The sequence below is a fragment of the Panthera leo genome, chromosome A3 (genome assembly GCF_018350215.1).
Source record: "Panthera leo isolate Ple1 chromosome A3, P.leo_Ple1_pat1.1, whole genome shotgun sequence".
NCBI classification, from domain to species: domain Eukaryota; kingdom Metazoa; phylum Chordata; class Mammalia; order Carnivora; family Felidae; genus Panthera; species Panthera leo.
In genome coordinates, this window is record NC_056681.1 from 106,856,337 (window position 1) to 106,865,835 (window position 9,499).

At 41.1% G+C, this 9,499-nt stretch overlaps 1 long non-coding RNA gene across 1 annotated transcript; it reads right to left on the minus strand.

Annotated features, from left to right (window-relative positions):
- Window positions 1–1,919: 1,919 nt before the first annotated feature.
- Window positions 1,920–6,308, minus strand: LOC122215106. The gene is made up of 3 exons (XR_006200241.1): window positions 6,272–6,308; window positions 4,762–5,263; window positions 1,920–2,089 (listed from the first exon to the last, which is right to left on the minus strand). It is a non-coding gene; the product is annotated as an uncharacterized LOC122215106 (long non-coding RNA).
- Between the last annotated feature and the right edge of the window lie 3,191 nt (window positions 6,309–9,499).

Below are 9,499 nucleotides of genomic sequence, written 5' to 3' on the forward strand. Positions count from 1 at the left end.
CCCCAACACTTCATTCTGAGGTGTGATTATATACTTCTACACCCCTCTTCCTCTTCCTTCTTCCCTTCTAACACATTAAATTTAATAGTGAACCTAGAAAGCAAGATGTCCCTTTAGGAGCAAAGAAGACATTAAGAATTTTCTTGCAGAGTTGGGGCGCCTGGGTGGCTCAGTTGGTTAAGCATCTGACTTCAGCTCAGGTCATGATCTCATGGTTTGTGGGTTCGAGGCCCGCATGGGGCTCTCTGCTGTCAGCAGCAAGCCCGCTTCGGATCCTCTGTCTCCCTCTCTCTCTACGCCTCCCCTGGTCATGCTCCTCCCCCCTTTCAAAATAAATACATAAGCTTTAAAAAAGAAGAATTTTCTTGCAGAGAGTGCCAAGTAGGAACCCACCCACCCGCTTTTCTTTGTAAACATTTGCTTTCTATTACCTATAGATATATAGGTATATATATACAGGTAAATATATACAGGTATATATTTCTATATATATATACCTATATATAGGTATATATATACAGGTAAATATACAGGTAAATATATACAGGTATATATTTCTATATACCTGTAGCATTCTATTACCATCAAAACTCATCAAGAAGGAAAATTAAGTCTCATAAAAAAAAAATCGCAACTTTGATTGTGTCATAACGCCTCCACTTAATATACCCCAAACCAACATGCTAAGCCTGTCACTCAAGGTCCTTTGGGTTTCCTCCATCCCAAGCCTCAGCCCAGGTGGACTCCTCACAGTTAGACAAACAGATTCTGTACCATATTGCCTCTTGGCTTTGACTCAACTTTGTCCACCTGGAATTCCTGCCTTCTTATCTACCATTTGGTCACTCAGGAACTCGGGACCTTTGTACTTGGTCCTTGGTCTGTGCCTGAATCTGTGCCTGTCTCAGTTCTAACCCTGCTTCAAGAGTGAGGAGTCTAATTCCAAGCCATGCACTTATTCCATGAAATCTTTCTTTCTCTCTCTGATCAAGAATAATTTATTGATCTATCCATTCCATCATTTATTTAGTTAAATATTGTATTGAATGCCTATTGTAGGCTAAGTCCTAATAATACGAGTGCAGGTGAAATCTGTTCCCTGACTTTGTGGAACTTGAAGCTGAATTGAAAAAGCAAACGGGTGAAATAGCAGTTACCCTAGAGTTATAGCGTGGGAAGGCAGAGTTGTACAACGTGTGCTCCAGATCCTAAACCGCACTGGAAAGGCCAGCGTCCTCCCGGAGGAAAGAGCAGCTGATCCGAGCCTTGAAGTTCAAGGAGAGTTAGCTAAACACAGAAGACAATGACGAATGTTCTGCGCAGAAAGAAAAGGCGCAGGAAAATAGCATAAGAAATGTGAGGAAAACCACGGCTTTCTACGTAGTCAGGCTGTGCATGCAGTACAGGTCACTGGAGGTGGCTTCAATGAAAGGACCTGGGTGGGTGAGTGACCAGAGACGAGATTAAGATGTGGACTGTAATTGGGGCACCTGGGGGGGCTCAGTCGGTTAAGCCTCCGACTCTTGGTTTCGGCACAGGTCATGATCTCACGGCTTCAGGGGTTTGATCCCTGCATCAGGCTCTGTGCTGATAGTGTGGAGCCCGCTTGGGATTCTCTCTCTCCCTCTCTCTCTCTCTCTTTCTCTCTTTCTGCTCCTCCCACTATCTCTGTACCTCTCAAAATAAATAAATAAAAACTTTTTAAAAAAATATGTGAATTGCAAGTAAATTTTAAAACATCCCTGAGAACTAAGTTAAGCAATTTATATTTTATCCTAAACGTTTTGGGGAAGGATTGAAAAGTGTGGAGTGGGGAGTGGAAAAATCAGAATTGGAGTCTGAATGTTACCATCATCCACCCAAACACCCGCATCTGAAAAAAAATTAAAAGTCCACTTTCTGTATGAATTATGGTTTTATTTTTCTCAAAGAACAGGAAGTCCGGGGTGGGCAACTCCGTGAGGCTGTCAACACCTGAAGTTCTTTCTGCCTGTCTGGTCCAGCTCCCTTACCTCATGGGCCTTTGTCCTCTCCCTTGTCCCCTCCGGGTCACCACACAGCGGCTGCAGTTTCAGTCTCCAGGTTCATTCTGTGGGAGGGAAATAGGTGGGAGGGGTAGAGGGACAAGCGGGGCAAAGCTGACCCTGTCCCTTTTTACCAGATAAAGACACACTTTCCTGAAGTCTCACCCAGGAGACTCCTATTTATGCCTATTTGACCAGAACGTGTGTTACACGGTTGTCCCTGGCTGCAAGGGGCGGTGAAAAAACAAAGTTTCCCTTTAGGAATTCTAAAGTAGAAAAAGGCAAGGGAAGAGAGGGCACTGAATGGTCCCTCTGCCGAGGGCACAGCCGCCATCTGCTGGGTCCGCCACTGAGCTACATACGGTCAGCTTTTTAAACACCGTGTCTTAAAAAGTAACCAATTAACTAACTAAATATCATATCTTCATTTCCCTCAGATACATTATTTTTATATAGAATATATATTTTTATACAGATAACACATTATTATGCATACGTATAATGTGTAGATACTATACAACATAAACTGCACTAACAAATGGAATCTATATATACATTTATGTCAGATTGAAAATATATAGATAATAATAACATAAAATGTATTACGATATAGACTCTACACACACACAAACACACACATATGTCTGATTGAAGGGAGGGAGGGGAAGGTTTGAATGTCATAATATTTTGAATTTTTTTTTTTAACGTTTATTTATTTTTGAGACAGAGAGAGACAGAGCATGAACGGGGGAGGGTCACAGAGAGAGGGAGACACAGAATCGGAAACAGGCTCCAGGCTCTGAGCTGTCAGCACAGAGCCCGACGCGGGGCTCGAACTCACGGACCGCGAGATCGTGACCTGAGCCAAAGTCGGACGCTTAACCGACCAAGCCACCCAGGCGCCCCCCTTTTTTTTTTTTTAAATGTCATAATATTTTGAATGAAAAAAATAATTGCCCCTCCTTGCTCTGGCCTTAGTGATTTGCACAGAGATTACTCAAATCCAGAATTCCTCCAACTTGCCATTAGTACAGCTATTTTGTACCCTTCCCTCTTTTACACAAATTTTAAAATGTACGCAAAGGAGAGAGGATAATAGAATGAGTCCCCCAGCGACCAGTCAACCACCCGCAACAATGATCCTTTTGCCAATCTTGTGTCATCCAGCCTTCTCCTTTTCCTCTGGAAGGCTTTAAGCAAACTTGTTCCATTTCAGTACACAAAAATGAATTATCTCTGCATACCTCAAATTTATTTTTTCTTCTTCAGATAAGAGAGTCTATAGGAATTTTAACAGGACTGGGAAAAAAAGGCTAATGGAAAAATGTTATTCGGGAATTCTCTCACATACGTGCGCACGTGCACACACACGCACGCGCGTCCCAACAGACTGAAAAAAAGAGAGAAATTTTGAAACAGAGAAGCCGAATTTTCAGGAACTGGAAGGTTAAGTGGAGTTTCCACAGCCCCCTGGGGGAGGACCTCTCCCCTAGAGCTTTATTAGCCGCAGCCAGATTTCTCCTTCCCTACCCTTCAAATTCAGGTCCAGGTTATGTGTCATTTAAAGCATCGCTGACAGTTAATAAGTGTAGCAATTAGTCTTCTGGTCGAGTTTACATTCTTTAACACTATAAAAGAAGTTTTCTGAATCTCGAACTGTATGCTAGATGGTGGATTAGTAGGAATTGCCACAAAGTCCTAAATGAGAAGCTGTGTCTGGAAGAACCTGGCCTTTCCTTCTGTCTTGAAGACTTTGATCACTCTGACCTTCCGTTGCTACCTTATCCTTTAAGACAAATAATTCAGAGTGTTCACAGCTCGTCTTAACTAAATAAGTACATTAAGTATGTATGTATTCATTCATGTACAAATTCACGTCCATTTGTCCAGACATTCATTTATACATTTCACCATTCACTCAACATTTTGCAGGTCCTGTACATATCTTATCGCTAAAATCTTTAAGGATGAAGACCAGACCGTGGTAAAGAGTTATAATTGTGCCTCTGTTTTCATAAGCTAAGCAAACCCACATCCTAAAAGCTCTACGTGGGAATCAGGGGAAAAGTGATTGTTCCCTAAACGTCCAGGGAGTAGAAATGCCAATCTGAAAGCGTATTTCCAAAAAGGCACAGTGGCAGGACGGCGGGGTGGGAAACGGGCCTGGCTGGAAGGATCTCTATATGTGTATTTTTATCGTCCATGTGTTGGATGAAGCAGAGAGCTGCCAGATAGCTTCTTTTCCACAGCTTGGAGTTACTGTTGGGAACAGATCCATGTATGGAAGCGAAAGCCGAAAGGCACAGATAAGCAGAGATCCAGCTATGCAAACCATGTTTAGAGACACTTAAAGGACAAGCATCTCAGGTCCTCTCTTTCTGGTAAATTCGGAGCAGCCATCATACGGGGTCTTTTCTCACATCCAGCCCATGCGGACCGAGCAGCCCAGACGTGACGGAGGTAGGTGCAGGGCTTTTGTGATGAAACTTATCTAAAGGAGCATTCATGAATATTCCTTCCTGAGCTCTTGATGTCCTTTAAGGGAAGCTGCCAAATGATATTTTGGAGAAAAAAAAAAAAAAAGACAGGAAGAAAGAAAGAAAGATTTGGGTTGGGGCTGGTGACTGAGAGGTATTTAACAGCTCTGCCTTCACAAGACAAGGCAGCTTGGTTACAGAGGGAAAGCGACAGCACGGAATTCCTGCCAAATCTAATCCCTTTGTCCGGGGTCACTTACCCTTTGGATTTTTGCGGATAGGAGTCTTCCCGGATATTGCCAGCACCTTTGGAATGAGCCACAGCTTGCCATGCGTTCTGATGCCGTGTATTTTAGGCTGGGGTAGGTAGGATTTGCCCTTTTCTTCGCCTGCTCCTCTGAAGCCAGCAGAAACTCACACGTGGGGCTACTTCTTCCTTAGACATGGAAGGGCTGCTCATAAACGACATTATTATTTTTGGCAGGGGAAGTCATTTTTGCAGTGTTTCTCAGCAGATCGGAGGTTGATTACATCCTGTTCAAAGATTCTTGGGTTGCTTTCACAAACACGGGTCTTGCGCAAGTGGCAATTGCTGAAGCCAGCTGAAGCGTTGGATGGTTGTCAGTGCCTCTAGCGTTTTTCTTTCTTTTGCATTAATGACTGGAAACAGGAACTTGAGGGGACACTTCCCCAAAGATGCTTGCAGCTGTCAGGGATGTGTTGGGAATAGTAGGTTGTGGCAGAGTCACAAAAGCCGTACGTCTCAGGAGTCCAAAGTAAAAGTATAAACGTGAAGACAAGAACAATAGTAGCATCTCTATGACTCTAGTCCATTTTCTGAAATACTGGCTAACTCTGCCAAATCTTATCGGTCACACTTTGAAATGTTACTCTAGCTAATTACCAAATTGTAACAATTAGACCATTAAAGCAGTTCTTTGAGAGTTGCTGGCAAAATCTGTGAACTCTTGCCAAACACTTTAATGAAATCAAGGGACAAATTTACGGGTCACACATGTAAAATGTGTGGGTTTTTCCAAAATTGAATTAAAGTAATTTTTCCACAAGAAAATGAAATGTAAATCCAGAATTTCTCTGGTTGAGAATAATGTGTCTCTATTTCAAGCAAGATTTGAACTCTCGTTCTTTAGGCTTTCAATCTTGTCATAGAGCAGGAGAGGAAAAAAAGAAAGAAAAAATTGGATGTGACTTTTCCTTTCCTTTCCTGATGGCAAAATGATTAATAAACAAGTGAAGGAAAATAATAAAAATGGCTTGTAATACTGACCAGGGAGATGTTCTTTGGATAAATTAGAGAGTGGGAAAAGCAATTCGCTTAGGGGTTGCAGATAAGATGACTCTAGTGATGGAGTGATTTCTCTCAAATTGTGAATATTCCATAATACCAAAAAAAGTGGCAGAGAAGGAGAAAACAGGGTTCTAGTCCCATAATAAAACTTCATCATTGTTAAAATAATTATAATACTAAAGCATGGATGTTTTCATCAAATTATTCCTTTTCATATCTATTCTCCCTGACGGCACATGAAATTAACAACACATTCAAGCTTACCCTCTACAGATCTCTAAAATAGGCTATTTTATTCACCTAAAAATACTAATATTCTGATACTGAGAGAGAGAGAGAGGCAGGCGATAAACTTTGCCTTCTTTTTTTACACTAACACACACAAGGCGTTGTAACTTTCGCTAAAGTGGAATGGGCCTACAAAAAGGTGGCTTTAAAATACTGAATTAAACACTACATACCAAGCAGCTTTTCCAAAGGAACAGTACAGCAGGAGTCTGGGCAATTTTCAATAAGCAAAGGGTTATTGTAAGTTATGTCACTGGTATTTGTGACCAGATGCAATGCATCTATGATGTCATTGACTGTTTTCTCATATGCTTACTGCCAAGTACATTTCAAGTATTCATTCCTCATGAGAAATGTCTGTTCCTGTTAGTCTTTAGTAAGGAAATTTAAGAAGTGCAATATCAGTAATAAAGAGTGACTTATTGCTATTTTTTAAATAGTATGTAAAGATCCGTGAAAAAAATGACAAATACTCAAACTACTTGGCCTTTTGACTATGACTTCTTAAGCACTCAGTGATGACTCTACATGTAGACAATCTTGGCGAGGTCATGACCTGAAGGAAATTCATGGCGACCAAGAGTGATAAAGAAGTTGAAATGTATCCTAAGAACACAGAGCACAGATTTGAGGCTCCTGTGTATATGACGGTGCCAGACGGGATAGCTCCTGGGCCAGGTCACTCGGGCTCCAATGAGCAGGAAGAGCAAGTCTTTTAGGGGCTTTGATGGGGAACAACTTCCCTGAACATTGAGGGCGGAGTTTGTATGAAAGTGAGAGGAGAGGTTTACTTCTCCAGAGGTATGAAAAAGGATTTTGATCCACAGGAAAGGACATTAAGTTTCAAGGAAATGATAGCATTGGGCTACTTTTTAAAAATCCCCTTGGGGGAAAAAAGACAGAGAGGGAAACAAACCCTAAGAGACTCTTTATGACAGAGAACAAACTGAGGCTTGATGGAGGGAGGGGGGTGGGGGACGGGCAAAATGGTGGACCAGCATTAAGGAGGGCACTTGTTATGATGAGCATTGGCTGTTATATGTAAGTGATGAATCACTGAATTCTACTCCTGAAACCAATATTATACTATATGTGAACTAACTAGAAATTAAATAAAAATTAGAAGAAAAAATTAAGAAAAAAATAAAAATCTCCTTGGGAACTTTAAACGAAATAAAAATCTCTCCGATGATTAAAAATTGTGGGACATTGAGTGGTCTCGGACAGACCACTGACGATTTCAAGAACCTTAAAGATGACAGCAGGCATGAGACTCGGGAACAAATCTGAAGACCAGAGAGGCTATATACTTTCTCCAAGGTTAATCAATGGATTAATCTTTCTCCAATGGTTAATCAATGGGTTCCCCAGAACCCAGATAATTTGGTTTTCTGATCAGAGCTAATCTGCCCATGCTGCTCTTCTTTCAATTTCTTAAACTTAAAGTTACATATTTTCAAGTGTCACGGCAAGGTATTAGAAGAATTCCGTGACCAAAGAATTTTGAAGGTAGTTTTAAGGCTTATAAAGTAATGAAGGGAACAGATCTCTGTGGCACTTAGTGCTGCTGTGGAGAAAATGGCCTCTCCTACCTTGCTGACTTCTTCCCATGCTTCTCACCTCTAACTGCACCTGAAAATCACTTAGGAGGAGTAGTGTCCACACTGCACTCCAGATGAACTACATATGCTCATGGGGTCCAGGCAAGGGTAGTTCACTTTTTAAATGTACCCAATGAAATGTAAAGCCACAACCAGGATCAAGAACCACTTCGTTTTTGAAATAAAAAAGCGGTAACCACTTTAATTGATCTCGACAGGCAAGTTAACAGAACCACAGCTGAAGATCAAAACTGAACTCTTGCCCAAAGAGATGATTTCTTTGAAAGCTTTACCGATGTAATCTTTGCTGACAAGGAGATCCTCTTTACAGGTTTCAGCATATTTTTTTTTAAATTTTTTTTAACGTTTTATTTATTTTTGAGACAGAGACAGAACATGAATGGGGGAGGGGCAGAGAGAGAGGGAGACACAGAATCGGAAGCAGGCTCCAGGCTCTGAGCCATCAGCCCAGAGCCCGACGCAGGGCTCGAACTCACGGACCGCGAGATCATGACCTGAGCTGAAGTCGGCCGCTTAACCGACTGAGCCACCCAGGCACCCCAGGTTTCAGCATATTTAAAAAGAAGTTTTCTCTATACAAAGGATTGATATGGATCTATGTGATATCTCTCATACTTCTTTAGCCTGAAATTTACGTGTGCTAGCCACAATTATAGAAACGTTAAAAAATATGTATATGTGACGTTATGGTTCTGAATTATAGACGGTAAATGACATTTTATACTATTTTAGCGAGTAGCAAACAGCCATCTTGAAAGGGCTTGTTAATTTTGGATAGCAACAGTTTTCTCGGGAATAGGCAAATCTTTGCCTTTTTTGCCTTTTGCCTTTCTAAGTGGCAAGAATTCTGGAAAGAGAGTGAGTGATTTTATGCGGGAGATCTATTCGTTTATCACATATCAAAATACATGAATGAGAAACTAATGGTAGCCAAAATATGATGAGGATATGTAGGGCCACAAGAGACTCCTTCCATTTAAGGTGGGAAATGAAGACTGGGCTGCCCAACCCTGCAAGGAAAGAGTCTGGGCCAAATGCAAGTAAATACAACTTAAAGATCTTAGATAAAGAAGATTATTCAAGATAGTGGGTGGAAGCAACGATCAGAGTTCTGACTGCTGATGGTAGGTGGGATCAGACAATCTGAGTTTCATCCTGGCTCTTCAGTGTACATCATGGCTGTGTGACCTTGGGCAGGTAACATCATCTTTGTAGGCCTCCATTTCCTTCACTATAAATTTTGGATAGTAACAGCATAACCACATGGAAGGGATTAAGTGGCAGAATGCGCACAAGGTATTTAGCTTCGTGGCCAGTAAATGGTGGTACCATCTTTGAAAGCAATATTAAAGTCAAATCAGTCTCTTGAGGAAGTCTCTGAAACTAGGAATATTACACAGAAGAGTGATCACATTTCAAGGAGCGTATAGATGAATTCTTAAATGCCTCTCAAGTCAGTTTTTAAAATCAACCCAGCACTAAAACTGAGCCTTTGGGAAGCACTGATTAAATACTCTTTCATTGGTTGAGTATGTGCCCATTGAATCCCTTTCCTACTCTAAATTATACCATGAAGGTGAGCCTTGAAACTGTCATTTAAGATATCAAAAATAAAGACATAAATACAGATATATATTCACTCATGAACAGTAAGAGACATACAAAAAAAAGCAATTTCAAAAATGAGCTCGTATCATCATGGCTGAGAAGTGCATCAGTTAACATTTCTTGAATCATTTTCCGAGCAAGGTGTGTTTTAGGTAGAAATAGAAGACTTCA